At 36.9% G+C, this 18595-nt stretch overlaps 1 long non-coding RNA gene across 2 annotated transcripts in view; it reads left to right on the top strand.

Annotated features, from left to right (window-relative positions):
- The window catches only part of LOC144615824 (uncharacterized), a 1000889-nt gene that overhangs the window by 416236 nt on the left and 566058 nt on the right, over positions 1 to 18595 (top strand). For both annotated transcript variants that reach the window (XR_013554435.1, XR_013554434.1), the window contains one exon: positions 2809 to 2854. This is a non-coding gene — a long non-coding RNA (uncharacterized LOC144615824). The remainder of the gene's footprint in view (positions 1 to 2808; positions 2855 to 18595) is intronic.

The raw sequence follows: 18595 nt of genomic DNA, 5'->3' as shown, positions 1-18595 counted from the left end.
TTCAGTACAATTCTAATAAAAAAATTTAAATGACTCTAAGATGTGTGGGGTATACTTGTGCTTAGAATTTTATTATAATGTGAATTTTATTTGATTCTCCAGTCAAATGAGTTTAAATTAAACTGTTCTATTATTGGTATGAGAAAATACTAAGCATGAATTCAACATTTGTTTAAATGCAATAATGTATTTTTGTCATTAACACAGTTCTGGTGTATAGAAAATTATTCATAACTGCTAGGTACTATTATAATTCTCTTAGTGACATTTAAATCTCAAGCATGTGCACTTTGAAGTAAATTCAACAGAAATTGCAATAAAAAAAAAACGTTAGGAAAAATAAGACAATGAAACCAAAAAAAGCAAGTAGAAAATATTTGTGGTCCTTTTAAGGTCATTATTAGAACTAACTCAGAAAGTAAATCTCTTGTAAAAGAAGATAATTTAGTAAAGTATATCTGGGAATTGTATGTCTAGGAAGGTCAGTTTTATTAGAAAATAGGCAGCTAATAGTTACAGGAAACCATATATCGCTGATATATTGATTATGAAACCATTAATTGCTGCATTATAAAATGTTGAAAAATTCATACTTGAATTTCTTAACTGGGTGAGAGATTTGGTTTAAACAGTCTTAAAGCTTTTTGTCCTACTTGTCATATTATTGTTTTGTTGGTATTTTACTTAAACATGCAAAGCAAAGCATATTCGTTTACAAACTCCTTGGTGATGATACAAATAATTTGCAAAGAATTATCCAATAAGATACAAGAATTTTCAGCAGAAATGTGATTGATTAAGAAAAAAGATATTTGGGGATTAACACAGTTTCAGCCATACTTACTATGTTTAAAACTATAGGAATAGGGGCACGTGGGTGGCTCAGTCGGTTAAGTGTCTGACTTCGGCTCAGGTCATGATCTCATGGTTTGTGGGTTTGAGCCCCGTGTCGGGCTCTTTGCTGATAGCTTGGAGCCTGCTTTGGATTCTGTGTTGCCCTCTCTCTCCGCACTTACCCCATTCATGTTCTGTCTCTGTCTCACTCTCAAAAATGAATAAACATTAAAAAATTAAAAAAAAACTATAGGAATAAAAACCGATAAGGGCTATTGTTCACCCTGAACACATCATCAGCTACTGCACAATTCTGTGAGACCTTCTTTTCTTAAACTGTTTGCCATTTGTGCTCCTCATTTTGGAGCTGATGGTGTTATAAAGGTGATTTTTGTTTTTCTGTTTGTTTTTTAAGAATAAATTTATAACAAAATATGTAACGATTCTGCAAGTTTTTCTACTCATTTATATGCTAGCTTAGCTGTGTGCATTGGCTGTTCAGAAGTTTCACAGTTAACTTTTGTATTTTTCTTCATGGACAATAAAAGGATCAGATAACAGATAAAAGTTTATATTTCAAAGACAGGTGAATATTGACAGTTTCATTTGACTTAACCTAATACTGCAAGAAGAGCTATAACCATACGCCAGCTTGAAACAACCACAGACATTTTCTATGTTCAACTAGGTGATTGAAGGGCTTACAAAGTGGGCTTATTAGTTGTCATTTTTCTCAGGACTGAACACTTCCAGCAAACAATCATGTTTCCAAGTTATGTACATTTTTTTTTAATTTGATAGAGTCACTTCAATTAAAAAGAAACTTTGAAATTTGGAAGAAGAAAAGGGACTGTGAAGATGTGAATCTTTGGAGATTCAGTGGTAAAATATTAGTGATAAAATAAATAACTTTACATAGTGTCTTTCTTTACCAAAAAAGTCCTCTTATTAATATTTATTTGAGATAACAGAAGAAGCTATCCATTGGATTATTTCAATCCACTATGGTCTCAGTATCTTGACCCACAATAGCCTGCAATGTTGAGGTAGACTTCCTGTTTGATCACATGATGAGCATTCTACACTGTGGTCACCCTGACATGCCACATAAAGCAACAAAACATGGTATTTTAATTCACAGGTCCATTGGAAATGGGGACCTTTGGAACATACTTCCTCATTCTTTGATGAAAGTTAACTTATACAAGAAAGTGCTGGGGTTGTGTAAAGTCTGTTTTCTTCAATGAAGGAATCGGTGTTCACACTTTGGAATTGTCCTAGTAGAGGATGACTACATTCTAATTTTTTTTTTTAATGTTTATTGATTTTTGAGAGAGAGAGACAGAGAGAATGAGCAGGGGAGGGGCAGAGAGCAGAAACAAACTCCAAAGCAGGCTCCAGGCTCTGAGCTGTCAGCACAGAGCCCGATGTGGGACTTGAACCCACGAGCCATGAGATCATGACCTGAGCCGAAGTTGGATGCTCAACCGACTGAGCCACCCAGGCACCCTGAGGATGACTACATTCTAAATTAATAATAATTCAAACCACTGAAATTTAGCAAGTGCTGTTGTTGTCTTTTTAAGAAGGAAAAGTTGACATGAAAATTAAGTGATTTATAGATTTGTATATTCATAGAAATGTTGAGCAGAAATGAACTATGAACTTAGAAATGATCAACCTCAGCTTTTGTTTTTTAATTTTAATTTTTTGGTTGGGGGGATGAGAAATTGAGGTACATAAAAGGTGGTGATTGTCTCCAGATCACTTAGCTAGTGTTGGGCCCATGACACCAAATAAAGTCTTCTGACCTTACCTCTTGTGCTAAGGAACCCTAGAAAATTCTGGAAATGTTCTGAGAATTCTCTAGTTGAATTAGGGGTATATGCATCAGGTTATATATTTTAATCATTCTAATTGTAACTAAATTTGATTCCTCGGAGTTTGTTAACACTAAGTCTCCATTAATTTTAGAGCCTTCCTGAAGAACCGTGATCCTGGCAGTTAGAGTCCTGATATGGTGAGTGATGGGGAACATGCAAATTCCCTATGTTGCTTAAACATGTTGAATAAATAACAGTTGTCAAGATGTTCCCTGGCTTCTTGGAGAGTCCTTTGGGATGCCCACTGGATTGCCTGGCTATGATCAAAGGAAGCTCTACGCTTCTAGATAGGAGGAGCTTCAGGGTAACAATCTGGTTGAGGGTATTTAGGGAACATCCCCTTAAGCAATATTGTTAAGTTAGATTTTATGCTGATTTGAGATGGCTTGACATTGAAAAAGGTGATGAAGATCATTGGTGGGGGGGAGGGGGCCGGTTAATCCTCCACCCCTGCAGCCACCAGTTCCTACTGGTTCTGCTGCAATAAATATTTTTGGCTTCAGTCTAAGTCTTACTGGATATTGAACCCAGGGGACCTCCTAGATTCTAAGTCTAAGCAACAGCAGCTACTTTCTTTGGGAATTAAGTTTATTAATTTTATTTTTTTTTGCACACAATATGACCACACTTCTTCGCAAAATAAATGTAAACCATGATCAAATCACCTTTTATTACTGTATGCATTAAATACTTTGTTTTAATTGTGTTATTTAGCAAGTGTTTCACTCTCATTTGAATCCAGAGAAATGAGAAGGGAAGTTTCTGAACGGCATTCCATTGATATAAGGTTGCTTTTTGCAGGATAGGTGGGGATAAAAATTGCTTCTAACAGGAAGTTTTATTAGAGCAATAAGAAAAGGGAAATGTGATATACAGTTGGTTAACATTTTAAAAAGTACTGGATAAAAGCCTCAAATAAAGTGTTTGAACATTATTTAGGTCAGGTCATCTATATGCCTAACCACCTAACACCAAACTTTTTAGAGGTGATGGGAATGGAAGTGATCCCAAGTTAGAGGCTGAGGAGAGCTTGGTTTGTTTTACAGCGTTCTTGGGTCTGGCAAAGTATCTGGTATGGGGCTCAGAGCCAGTCTCCCTGGCTTTGAAAATAAAAAAAGGGATTTTAGCTAAAATTCATGTCTTTAAGTATTGTTATATTCAGTTAACGGGCAACTCACACCTACCTTGCTATGAGGAACTATTTGAGAGGGCAAATATACCCACCACAGGTGACCTCTCAGCCTAAATATATCTTTTCTCCCAAACATTTACAATATGAGCTGTAAAATAATTTTTCCTCATTTTTTCATTCTTGATTTATCTTTAAAAATAAGTGCCCTGTGCTTCCAAGTACTCAATGATGAATGAGGTTAGATAGCAGATGTGTATTCTTTGTTAAAGTAGAAGTGTCTTGTCAGAGTTTTCTATAGAATATCTGACATCCCTATTTAAGGAAACTTAGGAATGTGCCTCCTGTTATTTTTAGAGCTGTAGCAAGGATTTCTTTGCAAGAACCTTTCCATAGACCCTGACACTGAAGTTGTAATAACTTTGAAAGCCAGAAATGGGAAATTTTCAGAAAAGAAAACAATAGCTGAATACAAAAAAAAAAAAAAAGTTTCGGGAGAGTCACTGTCATCATCAAAAAGCAATTATCTCATTAGTAATCACATAAGTAAAAATAAACAGCATTTTTTGGGGGCCTCCTATTTTGATAAAAGCAAAAACAAAACTGCTACCCACCATTGTTGAGGGAAATGGGCACTCTCAAAACATTTTAAAAAAGGCAAGTTCGCAGTACCTAGAAAAAGCTTTAGAAATGTGCCTCATTTTGGACTCAGGCTTCTTAGAGGATTTTAGGACTTTTCTTAAAGAAATACAGATATGTGAAGATTTTCACTATAGTTTCTTTATATTATTGACAAATATAAATAACCTGCCTATCCTGCAGTAGAGACTGACTACACAAATTCTGATATACATACAATGCACAAGATTAAATTCTACTTAAATATTAAAATCACAGACGTGGTTATTTATTGACATAGACTAATGAAAAAGCATGTTAAAAAGTAGTCTGAGTTAATAAAAATGTCTGGAAGGATATACAAATGGTTTTATCTTGTTTTTTTAAAATAAGCTATGGATTTTATTGTGATTTCACCAGATATTCTGGTACTGTCCTTTTTTATTTTCCAGAAAATAGACCAGGATACCACATTACATTTAGTTATCATGTCTGCTTAGGCTCCTCTAATCTGTGACACTTTCTCAGTCTTTCCAATTTCTCATGACCTTGACACTTTTGAAGGGTGGTGGCCAGGTGTTTCGTAGAATGTCTCGCAATTCCGATTTGTCTGAGGTACTTTTCATTAGATTGGGATTTTGAGTTTTGGGGAAGAATGTACAGAGGTTACGTGCTGTTCTATTTCATCTTCAGGAAGTACATGGCAGAGCGCTGACTTATCAATAGAGATCACAACCATGATTTCTGGGTTTAAGGTGGTGTCTCCCTGGGTTTCTCAAAGAGCCTGGTTACAGAGCCTGTGCTCTTAGTGATTTCTCTGTAATACGGATCCTTAAGTCCTTACCTTGGGAAGAGGTGTTCTTTAATCAGTTGATTGGTAGGAACTGAGCAAGCAGAATTTTCTTGACAGAATTTCCCAGACATGAGAGTTCTGGTGACAGGAGCGGAATGGATGGATGGATACCCTGTGCAGCATTGCTTTCCCAGAAATATGGTCACGGGACTCATTCCTCAGTCTTATCAGATTCCTCCTGTGCCCAGAACTGCACTTTGGTTCATTCTCTGAAAAACAAAAATTAAGAAAATCTGCTTCTAACATGGAAGTCTAGCAATACTGAGTTAAAAGAGATACCAGAATTTGATTACATTCTTTTGCACACCAAAAAGTTAGTTTCCTTAACTTACAGAGAACTACTATAAATGTTTAACCAAAAAAAGGGCAAGTGATATTGCCCATTTCAGGTAATTGCAATATCAGATTGCGATATCAGATAATTGATAGCAAGGGAAATATAAATATCTTTTAAACATTTGAAATGGTGCTCAAGTTCTCAGTAAGATATATGTAAATTAAAATTACAGTGATAACATGTAAAAATTATTTGGGTAGGAAAGACCAGAATGCTTGATTATAAGCTGTGTTGGCAAGTGTTTGGGGAAACAGACACTTCCTATTTTTTATGGTAAAGTACATTGGTTCAATTTGTATTGAGAGCAATTAGACGTTATGTTTCACAAAAAGAAATAAAATGTTTTTGACTTGGTAATTCCATTTCTATGTTCTATCTTTAGTATGTATCACATTTATATAATGTAGATATGCTGGCAGGAGCATAAAATGATTTTTATGTAATAATATTTTTGTAGGAAGAGATTAGTTAAATAAATTGCTTCATCAGCATACAGTGAACAGCTAAGAATTTTATGTGTACTAATAAAATCTCCATGACATTTTAAGTTAAAAAAGCCAAAAACAAAAACATGGGGCAGAATGACATATAAGATATATATGAAACCAATAACAGTGTTTCTATCTCCAAAAGGGATTTGGATGGCTAACATCAGAGGTGAATGGAGTCTTATTTTTCACTGTGTACCATTTTGTGCCTTTTGAATTTTGTACATATATGTATGACCTACTAAAAAAACACAACGAACATTTTTAGCAGACAACATCTACCACCTCTTATCTTGAAAAGAAGAACAAATGTATGCTTTGGAACTGAACCCCAAGGCTTGAATTCTGTTCTCGGATCTGCCACTAATGATCTCTGTTATTGTGATGGCTAAGTTTGTGTTAACTTGACTGGGCCACAGGGCACCCAGATACGTGATCAAACATCATTCTGGGTATGTCTGTGAAGGTATTTCTGGATGAGACTCACATTTGAATTAGTAAATTGAGTAAAGCAGATTGCCCTCTTAGCTAACGTAGCTGGGCCCTGTATAATCAGTTAAAGGCCTGAATAGGTCAAAAAGACTGACTCTTCTGAGAGTAAAAGGGAACTCCTCTTACCTTTCAGCCTTGAACTGGGACATCATTTTTTTTCAGTTTAACTGAAAAATAGGCTCTACCTGGGTCTTGAACTTGCCAGCCTTAGGACTGGAACCACACCGTCAAGTCTCCTGGATTTTCAGTTTGCTCACTGTAGCTTGACACTTTTCAGCTTCGATAATCCATGGGCCAATCCCTTATAAATCTCTTTCTAATATAGAAAATATTATATAATCCAGAGGGGATCTTAAGTGTGTATGTATGTATAATATTTATGTTTCCTTTTGGTTCTGTTATTCCTGGAACACCTAATACACTTAGGAAAAGTACCAAAGTAACAGAAATAACTGCCTCAGTGGTTCAGTTTTCTCTATATGGTGAGAGACTTAAAATAACAACTACATGTTCCCTTGTGGTTCTGGACATACATATAGTACAGTAATTTCTCTACAGATGGTCCTTCAAGTCTGTCACTTGAGCTCAAGTTGTATTTTTCTCTCTGCTTGCTGGTTATTTTCCCTAAAATTACAGTATGCTTAGCATATCCCAAATTGAACATGTCTATCAGGAAAATCGTCTCTTCTGTTATTTTCTACGGTGCCATGTTCTTATTGTAGGAATGAACAAAATTTGGGTTATCTCTTCTTTCTGGGAAACATAGTACTTTGGTCATTTATGATGGCAATCAAACAAACATTCAAGAATACTAAGAGAAGAGGCAGGTCAAAGGGTTTTACTCTCTCGGTTCTCTATAAAGTACAAAGCCAAGTAACAAGTGGAGTTTTTCAGTTGTCTGAATAGCTCTGGGTTCTAGAACTGACATTTGTGTCCAGTCAGTGGGGGTGTATAACAAAACTGTTGCTGGAGCCTTGTAGACAGGTCTTTGTAGAAAGCTGTGCTCTGGAGAAGAAAACGTTTCTGGCCCTTTTACTGTTTTACTGTTTTATTCATAGAAAAAAACATTGGATGCATGGGACAATCAAATAATAATCTTCTCTTGCTTTGGTATACCTGGCTTATAAACAGTTGATAAGGCTTTATCATATTGTTAACCATTTAGGCTTCCCAAGACAAGGAGATGACTTTTATATTGATGTTTCCAAGGCTCTCATGTTCTTTGTGAAGCATTTCCCAGAGATTCTTCTATAGTATGTTCCCAGTAGTCAGATATTTGTTCATCCTTCTTTCTTAGTCTGATGCCCAATCCTAGTGTTGACCCTTTTGTGATAAATCTATCCTGTGGATTCCCTAGATGCCCATTGCTGCTGTTCTATGCTGGACCCTCAGCATCCTACCTCAATTTATGCAACAAAAATCCAAAAATATTTTCTAATTCTGTCTTTTCCATTACAAATCCATGCTCTGCACCCATTATTTCATGACTAATGTGCTGTAAATACTGCTTTTTTTCTGTCATGTTTTTGCTGAGAAATCCTGCAGTGATTCCAATGCGATTCCAAAGTCATCCAATTTTTTTTTTTCTTGAGAGAGAGTGCAGGCAGAGGAGAGAGGGAGAAAGAGAGAACCTCAAGCAGGCTCCATGCTCAGTGTGGAGTCTGATGTGGGGCTTGGTCCCACAACCCTGGGATCATGACCTGAGATGAAGGTCAAGAGTCAGATGCTCAACCAACTGAGCCACCCAGGTGTCCCAAAGTCAGTCACTTTTTAAGGAGTGTTTATAATAAGTTCCACTTTCCATAGTTACCAGTATCTTACCTAATCAACCATCCAGACTGGCTAATTTTACTCCCAAACTTTCTCTTCTCTAACATAGTTCATTCTCTACAGAGCAGAAATGCAGAGTTATTTAGATAAATAGGTATATAGAAAGAGATATAAATATACTTTACAAATATAAACATATAAATTCACAAATACTTATTTTTAATTCATAAACATTCAAGTTCATAAGTTAAAATTATTTGTATTCAGATGGACAAGAGTTAAAGGGCTTTTCTTTTGTTCTTTTTTGGTTTTATCTCTTACTAAGCTATAAAAACCTTAGCAAGTTATTTAATCTCCCTGAACTTCAGATACTTAACTCTGCTGAATTCTGAGGATTAAATGATATATTTAAATTGTCTGGCATTTTCTGGCATATAGTATCTAATAAATTAATGCATATTTCTTTTTTTTAATGTTTTATTTATTTTTGAGTGAGAGAGAGAGAAAGAGAGAGACAGAGCGCAAGTGGTGGGGGGGCAGAGAGCGAGACACACACACAGAATTGGAAGCAGGCTTCAAGCTCTGAGCTGTCAGCACAGAGCCTGACATAGGGCTCAAACTCATGAGCTGTGAGACCATGACCTGAACCGAAGTTGGATGCTTAACCGACTGAGCCACCCAGGCGCCCCAAGCATATTTCTTGATTTTAGGTTTCGCTTTCTTCTTTCCTATTTTTCACACTGCGGTAGTTTGCATTTGATCGGGAGACAGAAACTATGCCACAAGTTAAACAAGTGAAGTTAACATAAAGAATTATTAGCTATGATGAAAGAGACACTGTGGGATATAAAGCAACTTCATATGTTACCCTAGGGTTGAGGGAGAGTAACCAAGGAAGGACGCACTTGGAAGAGGTTTGGACCTTGTTGGAGAAGTCGTTCGGCCCACCGGGCAGCAGAAGTGTTTACTGGTTTGGCCCGGCCTACACCTGTCCGCAGTTCCTGGGCAGGCAGGCCAGCAAGCAGGTGGTCGGAGGCTGGTGATGTGGGTGTGCAGTGAGTCTGGTGCCGGCCAAAGTAGATGGCCTTTAGGACATGCAGGCTTCCATGGGTGTGGGGTTCGAAGGACTGCTTGGCGTGTGACCCTGCAGACCACAGCACGGTCCCGGAGCTAGGAGGGCAGAGGCCTTCAGAGTAAAAGTTGTGTGGGGGTGTGTGTGTGGGAGGGGTCTGGTTTCTATGTCTATAGGACCGGGGAAAGGTTATTGCTAGCTGTAGGATGCAAGGTTGTAGAGGGGACTGTGCTCTCAGCCAGTGGCTGGGACAGGCTCAGCAGAATGTTTTCATACTCACAAGGCTGACCCCCTGGCCTATACAGGAAAATTTGGAAAGCTTCTTCCTCTTGTGATGTCTCTCTGGTGCCCCCTGCTGAGAAAGTTCTTCATTATGCTCACTTTAAAGGAACAGTTTTGCAGGACTTCCCTTGTTTATCGCAGAGCGTACAGTGAAGGGTCCACTTGAAGATGAGAAACAATAAAAATCGATAACTGGCCCATCAGCTATACCATAAAACCAATTAACTCTGTCTTATGAAGATGTAATTTTTCCCCATATATTTTATCTGAAGAAATGACAGGTTTTCCTTATTGGGAGTGATATTTTCAAATGATTAACCAGGAATACAGCTTCACTTTGTAATAGCTGAGTAAGTATTTGAATACGAATACTTACTTGACTTTGAATAGTCTTTCAGTGGGTCTGTAGTTTTGTGTATTTTTTTTAACTGTCATTTGTGGCTTCTTTGTCTCACTATTGATCTCTACTAATAAATTCTGCTATTCCTCCCTTGGCAGTAAGCAGACATGCTCCCCCCAGCAGGCTGCAGCACTTTAACAGTTAGCCATGACCCTGAATTTCTATTCCTTTTAAGCACATGGTCTTATTTCTGTGCTTTGGAGAGATCATATGGTCTTTTTTCTTAGCTTGACTCTTATTTTCCTCTGTTGCTGTGAGCAAGGTGTCTTACAGATTTGAACATATCCACTGCTCATTAAAATATGCCAAGCCCAACTCTGTAAAGATTGAGTTTGAGGCTTCTCTTCCTGTTAAAGGTGTAAGAAATGCTAACAGTCTAGGAATCCATCCGGTGGGAGATATCTGTACCTTTTTATTCTTCGGTGGACTCCTTTTCCTGTCCCTTTCTGTCCATAGCTGAGAGTCCCCTCCTGCACACAATTTGATTTCATCAGCCTGGTAGGTCAATGACCTCTCACCCTCTCTCTTTCACTGTGGAGGCTACACTAGGTTGCTGTGAAGCAGAATAATGGATTTGAATCCTGGGCCTGCCACATATTAATTGTGCTATTTTCTGTAAATCGAGGGGCAATTCATGTATGTAAAAGTTATTTGCACAGACTGTAAAAATTAAATTATAAAAATGAAGTACAGGGATACTGGATCATAATATTGAGGATGATAGCGATGATTTTGAGGGCCGGGATATTTATAGATACAGTGAACAAATTTTCTAGAGAAATTCCACGTGAAACTTTTGCTGTCTGCTTCCTGGGAAGAACAGTTCAGACTTTCTTTTAGCTCTTCTGTCCTGCTGCTCCCCCCGCCTTTTTTTTTTTTTTTTTTTTGGTTTGTGCTGTGTCATCCATGTGTTCTTCGTGGGACCAGCGTAAGGCAGGAGATAATCCAATTTTAGGACAGCTGGTTTCTGGGTCAATTTTGATGTCTCGTATCTAGCAAGTTTCCAATTTAATAAGACAGAGTGAAATAAGTTTATATTGATTTTTAGAAGACAGAGCAAAATAGGAAGAATTATAATTTAATAGATCCAAGAACTATTGGAAGAGGAAAACTACAAGTAACTAGTTCAAACTGACATTAATTCCCACTGAGATGAAAAGAAGAGATGTAAATGTATTTGAGAACACCCCATTTTCATGTTGACCAAAGGGTTATAAGCTTTTCATCCTCATAAATGGATTTCATACTAGATTTTTCAATGTATCACTATATATAAGGTTAATAATTCTATCTTTTGTGAGCAAAAATTTGTTTATCAAGCCCCTGCTTTGTGCAAAGTACTGAGGTTGGTGTTTTAGTCTCCACTCAAATTTGGGCTAGACATAGTTATGCCCAATTTCTAAATGAGGACATATAAATGCAGGTTAGTACTTTGTGAAAGGTGAAATAACTACAAAGTTTACATACCCAAATCTGTCTTTGGTCCTGCTTCTCTTACCCTATCCATCTTTAAATGTTAAGAAATAGAAATTATGGATATAAAGCAACATGAGTAGAAATAATATGATAAGTTAAATGAGAAAAGAAACTGCCTCCCATGAAGGCAGTAATCCTAGGATATCAAGGCAAACTAACATACAGATTTCTTTTTAAGGAAAATTTTACTTATGGAACTCCAGTGTTGACTCAGACTGTTTTGATAATGTTACAAATGCCCAAAGATGAAGCTATGTGTAAATTCCTTATGTTTATGGTTCTCATTCCACTTAAAACCAAACCAAATGTATAAATTAAGTACTAACAAAATTAAAAACCAATAACACCCAATTAAGAAGCACTATATAATGTGTTCGATTATATTTTGTGGAAATCAAGTTGCTATTGCAATAAGAATATGATATCAACAGCTAAGGCCCATGTTCTTTTCTGTTCACAGTACCAACGTGTTTTTTATTGGCTCAATTCTGTCATTCTTTTGTTCTGTGTGACATTTGTGACACTTTTATTTTGTACATTATGGTGTTATTTTTCCTTCTCTTTATCATTGTGTTATTTTATATATTAAGGGCAATTCTAGTCTTTATTTTTTTCCACAATAATACATGTTTATGGTGTTAAAGTTCAGATGGATTATAAGGATTACAGCAAAAATGCAGCTTCTATTATCCTCTTACCTCCTGAGACCCAGTTCCAAATCACTTTCAACTATATTTTAGCTGTTTTTATCTTGATACTTAGCCCTGCAGTAGAGACTGCAAGCTGCCCCTGTAACATCCATTTTCTCTCTATTTTATTAACTAATGAAGTCTCAGTTTTGAAGTTGACACCATGTCCAGCTAAAAAACTGCATTTCCCGGTTTCTCTTGCAAAAATGGATGGTCATCACATTGTCAGATTAGGTTTAAAATTTGTTTCAAATGCTGTCTTTTGCTTTCTGTCCTTCCTCCTTCCTCCAGCCTGCCATACAGAAGCTATGGCTATAGCTTGTTGTTACTTTGTGACTGACCTGAAAGAAAGGCTTACAGGGTCACAGAAATCTTGGCCCCTTATTATTGAGCTACTGTCCATGCCTGGACTGACTGCTTCTGTATTTATTGTTTTGTGAGCAAAAACCACACCCCATTTGTTAAGCCAGTATTGATTGCAGAAGAATTACATCTAAATCAGTTAATAGATAATTAAATATATTTCTAAATCTATTAATCATTTCTAGATAATGTTTATTTTGTCTTATCAAATGTAGACATTATTTAGTTCCTAATATGAAAGATTTGATGCAATTTTTCTGTCCAGCCAAACTACAGTATTCAATTTTTTTCCCAATAGTTTTTCATCAAACTATTTAATATTAATTTTCAGTAATCCAATTAATGATTTAAAGGATAATAATAGTTTTATTCAGGCTTCAGCCAAACAAAGTACCAAGACAATATTTATTTCTTGAACAACTTTCTGTTTTCCCTGGAAATAATAACTGTTTTGTATAATTGATTCCTTCTTATTTGGTTTCCTTATCACTAATTCTTCCCAGTGTCTGGAACAGAGTATTATTTTCTGCAAAGTCATGTAAGTAATCAATTAGTTCCAATTTCTTTCCTGGGGACATCCCTTCTGGAGCACCCCGTATTCCTATCTCACTCTGGACTAGCTGCCTGCTAGCCTCTGCATGTGGACCCTACACATTCTTTCTCCCTTGCTTTGGTGAAGCATATCTTCAGTAGCTTACTGAGAAAGGGCACAGGGAATATTGCTGGTCTGAAAATATCTTTGTCCCAATCTTATACCATTTAATGGTTATCTGGATTTTATGCCAAATTGAACAGTGGCACCTGGGTGGCTCATTTGGTTAAGCATCTGACTTCAGCTCAGGTCATGATCTTGCAGCTCATGGGTCCAAGTCCCCCGTTGGGCTCTGTGCTGACAGCTCGGGAGCCTGGAGCCTACTTCAGATTCTGTGTCTCCCTCTCTCTCTGTGCCCCTCCCCCTGTCATGCTTTATCTCTGTCTCTCAAAAATGAATAAATGTTAAAAAAAAATTAATTCCAAATTGAACAAAGAATGTTTTATTTCGATTTGAAGGCATTTCCACAGACTTTTAAGCATTTAGGTTCGCTCTTGAGAAGTCTTTATACCTTTAAAGGTAAATAGTCTTTATACCTTTAAAGGTAAATTCTTCCAGTTCTTCACTTGGATTCTCCGTATTTTCATTCTTTTCATGTGCAGTTTTTTTTATTGTTTGTGACTCTTTGAAATGTTCTAATATTCTTATGTCTTCTTTTCTTCTATTGTCTATATCTTTGTTTATTTTGCTTTCTAGAGTTTTAAATTTTCCCCATATATGGATGCTTTGGTTGACTTTTCCCCATTGTTTTAGCTACCAAGATGTCTTTAAAGTTTTGATTATCTTCCTTTAAATAAAATACTATTCTTATTATGTGCTATGTATTGGTTATTTCCACATTTGCCTGGGGAAAAATATAGCTTGTGTGGATATTAGTATATAAGTATTTGTATGAACATGTGCTTTAATTTATCTTGGATAAATACCCAGGGATAGAATGGTTGGGTCATATACTAGCTATGTTTACCTTTTTAAGAAATAATCTCAAACTGTTTTCAAAAGTGGTTATACCAATTTGTATTCTTCAAAGAGTACTTCAGGAACATTTCTCTTGTGTCAAGTCTTCAAATAGTCTTTTCACAGTTGATTCTTGATGTTCTTTCCCCAAATCAAAAACAAACAAAAAATCCCACAGAATAGTTTAAATTCCCTTGTATTTGATCTCTGGCAAACTGGCTTTCTCTGGCTTAACAGCCTATGTTCTGGCTTCCCAGTCTGTGGGTACATAGTGTTTTAGTAATTGCTAATTCCAAAATTTCTAAATATGCTGTATTAGACCCCCTATGAAATGAACTTCTTATTAAGAAAAAAAAAAGTCACCAAAGTTTTTTACAACTAACCATGCTAGACAGATTATGGAGATGGGTTTCAACATGGAGAGACAAAATTTTCACTTATTTGGTCGTTAAGCAGAATGGCATGTTTTGATATTCAGTATGTTTACCCTGAAAGTCAGCCGGAAATTATGCTTCCTTTTGAAACAAGGTTGCGTCTTAAAATACCTCGAAAAATATATATCTAGCCAAGAAGCTGGAATAGTTCCAAGAAGTAGCAGCATATTCTGGAATTGACAGGTCCGGAAACACAGGTTTGCATTTCACATGAGAAATTATATTTTCTATTCTGTGTCACCCAGTGACCACATGTATTTATTATATACGTATATAAGGGCATATATGTTTATAATATATATGTAAAACATATGCATTTATATTTAACGCCTATATTTGTATCTATATTGCACATATATTTTCTTAAAATTCAAAAAAGCAAGTAAAACTATCTGCAGGGTATTTTTCTCATATTTTAATTTTTAGTGTGAAAATGCAAACTAAGATCCTTAGATATTTTAAAAGCTGACTAAAGCACTGAAAATTACAGTAATCATTGAGCTTCAGTCTGATGCTTCTAGTACTATGATGATAAGGTTTAGATGGGCAGAAAAGAGGATGGATTTCTATCCTTAAATTTGTGCTAGACCCTCCAATACCCATATGACCACCTATGCCGCAATAGCTCTGACAGTCTAGAAAGCTGAGTTCTCTCTAGAAAACATGGCCTTTCATTAAATTGTAAAATTTTAGAGAAAGAGATAACACCTCATTCCACATGGACAAACTTTCCATATATTTTTTTTTAATTAATGCTTTTTGCCTGTGACAATAGCTGATGCTATCATTTTGGATGTCTCCTTTTAAAATAATTAAACATTTATAATGTATCTACAAAGTACAGGCCTGCAGAGATAAAAAGCTGGATAAGAATGTTCCGGGCCTTGCAGGAACATCCAGAGCTCACTGTTTAGGAGACAGGTTATTTAATCCACTCATTTTCTTTTCTTCTTCTTTTTTCAATCCACTCATTTTCTAATTAAATTTCTCAGGAGTTTAGGTGCATGAGTACTGAATACCCCGACACATCATCTAAAAAATACCAGAACTTTGAGAAAAACAAAAACAACAATAAAAAGTATGGCGGGTCCTTTATCTTTGCCTTTAAATAGTACAGCATATAAAGGGTTTAATGGGAGCAGGCAAGAATTTCAAATATATGCTTAGAGAAAGGATCCCATTATCAAATATATCATACCCTTCAGAGAAGTTCGTGGTTGCTTGACAATTAACATTTCCTTATAAGGCTTGATGACTCTGATATCATCAGAAAGGTGGGAGTGTGGGGAGCAGGAATGCAAAGTATTTGGGGACCATATTTGCTTCCACTTGATTTTTAACATTTCTGAGTTGTCTGGAAGCTGGTATTGAGAAGCCATCTACAAGGAACACCAAAGTATTCTAATACTGCCTTTGCTCTTTCCCCAAACTCTCTGCTACTTTTGCCCTAGATCCTCACTCTTGCTATTGAGGTGGTATTTTGAATACTCGTGATGTGTAGGCCAATATAAAACCAAAGGCACACCCAGTTAGAGACCGATACAGTGGAAAGGCAATCTCCAGATAGGAAGTGTTCCATCAGCTACTGACATGTTAACTCAGAGTTTCTCCTTCCATTGTGTCTTTGACTTGGGAGTCAGCTGCCTCTAGAGTGCTGGCTTCCAGGGTTACTTTTCTTCCTCTATAACAGACCATGTTACATGCTGATCTCTTAGCTATTAGATAAAAAATCTCTGTCTATTGTTCTTATTATATTATAACTTAATATTAATATTATAACTTAATATTATAACTTAATAACTTAATCTATTAAATGAAAAATATAATCGAAAAATCCTTCCTTCCTTCTTTCCTTCCTTCCTTCCTTCCTTCCTTCCTTCCTTCCTTCCTTTTCTTCTATCCATCCTTTTGCCTCACATTGTTAATGAATCTGCAGTTTAGATTGGAATCGATGGAAAAGACACATCTGGTTTGTATGGCCTTAGCTGAGATGACTTACTTTAGGGCTGGCATCTTTGATTCTAAGATGGATTGCCCACATGACTGAAAAGTTGATGCTGGCTCCTGAATGACTGGGACCTCAATTTCCCTCCTTCTGTGCCTCTCCATGTGACTTGGTCTTTCACCCTAGTGGGTGAATTTCAGGGTAGATTATTTTAAGAGAAAGTCAGGTGGAAGCTATACTACCTCTTATGACCTAACCTCAGAAGGCATATGGATTTATTTTCTACTTTACGTCTTGGGTTGAGGTGGTCACAAAGCCCACTGAAGTTTAAGCGGAGGAGTAGACAGAGACTCCACTTTTTGATGAGGGAGTGACAAAGAGCATTTAGGATAGGAAGCATCGCTGTGGCCACATAGACTACAAAGACAGACCCATTTCCTAGCCTCGAGGAGCTTACTATCAAGCAGGGATTTTAGACAAGTGAATGATCTCCCATGATACTGCATTTTTGTATGACAGGAGGAGGATGCAGCTCCATAGAACCTTAGCACTGAAGACTTCTTGGAGGAAGTGACAGCTAAGCTGAGATCTAAAAGATGAGTACAAGTCAAAAGCTTAGGTTTGAATGATGAGGGAAAAATGTTTTAATTCCTTCTCTGCCATCAGGATATCTTTCCACCCTGGTCTTCCCAGATTTTATAGTTCTGACCCTTGTCGAAATGCTAATGCTTATGTAGACAGGAGCAATTCTGCATGGAAACTCACCTTAGTTGAGCAAGTCTCATGAGCCAGACATTGTGCTGCCTGCTTTATATCCTCCATTTAAACTTTATGAAAATTTCACAAGGTGGGTATCCTCTTCTGTACAGTTGAAGAAACTGAGGCTTAGATATGAATTAACTGATATGTGATGTAAACCAAGGCCTGCTTGACTTCTGACATCTTTCAACTACCCCATACTCATTTCACTTTAAGAAATATGTGTATCTCTGGGGCACCTGGGTGGCGCAGTCGGTTGAGTGTCTGACTTCAGCTCAGGTCATGATCTCGCAGTTGATGAGTTTGAGCCCCGTGTCAATCCCTATGCTGATAGCTCAGAGCCTGAAGCCTGCTTCGGATTCTGTGTCTCCCTCTCTCTCTGCCCCTCCCCTGCTCATGCTCTCTCTCTGTCTCAAAAATAAAAACATTAAAAAATTTTTTAAAAAGAAATATGTGTGTCTAGCAGAGGATTAACATTTTAGTAGCCAGAAAAATACTAATGACAATAAAAATGACAGCCAATACTTATTGGCTGACTCTATGTCAGACACTGTTCTATGTTCTTTCTTTAGATGGATAAGCTTATTTATTTATCAATTCTGTGTGAAATAATTCAGCAGACCCTTCACTGAAAGCACATTTTGACATGGGTGGTTAAAGAAGACAAGGACAGTGACACCTAGAGTAGGTGGCTAGAGAGACAGAAGAGGGACTTGGTAGCAGTAGTGGGATAGCCGGGCACAGAAAGAGGAGTGGGGATCCAAATATATACTGTCAGTTTCACAATTTTGCTTGAACTGTTTTGAGAGAAATAATGAACTAACCAACCTTGGTGACCGAAAGCAACCATTGCAAGGTTGCAGCAGTGGCCATCCTGATAAGACAGTTTTTCTAGGAGCAGAGTGCAGGATGAAAGGGTATAAAAGTCCCCTGCAGTTGGTCCAGATCTTAACTGTGACTAATTTTCATTCTAAATCCAGCATAGTGTTTTGATGTCTGCATTATTTGCTACCAAGAACTTTAACTCTCTGACCAGACAGTAAGGGACTTGCATAGTCTTCAAAAGTCAATGATGGTTGTCTTTTCCCCTGCTTAGGATCAGCAACATAATTTGTGGGGCCCAGTGCAAAACAAAAACGTGGGGACTCTTGTGGAAAATGCATTAAGGTCTTCAAAATGGCAACAGTAGAACCTTAACCAACTGTGGGACCCTGTGCAACTG

This window comes from Panthera onca, chromosome A3 (assembly GCF_046562875.1).
Source record: "Panthera onca isolate mPanOnc1 chromosome A3, mPanOnc1 haplotype 2, whole genome shotgun sequence".
In the NCBI taxonomy this organism is placed as follows: Eukaryota; Metazoa; Chordata; class Mammalia; order Carnivora; family Felidae; genus Panthera; species Panthera onca.
The sequence above is the reverse complement of the archived record's forward strand: the minus strand, read 5'-3'. Positions and strand labels throughout refer to the sequence as shown.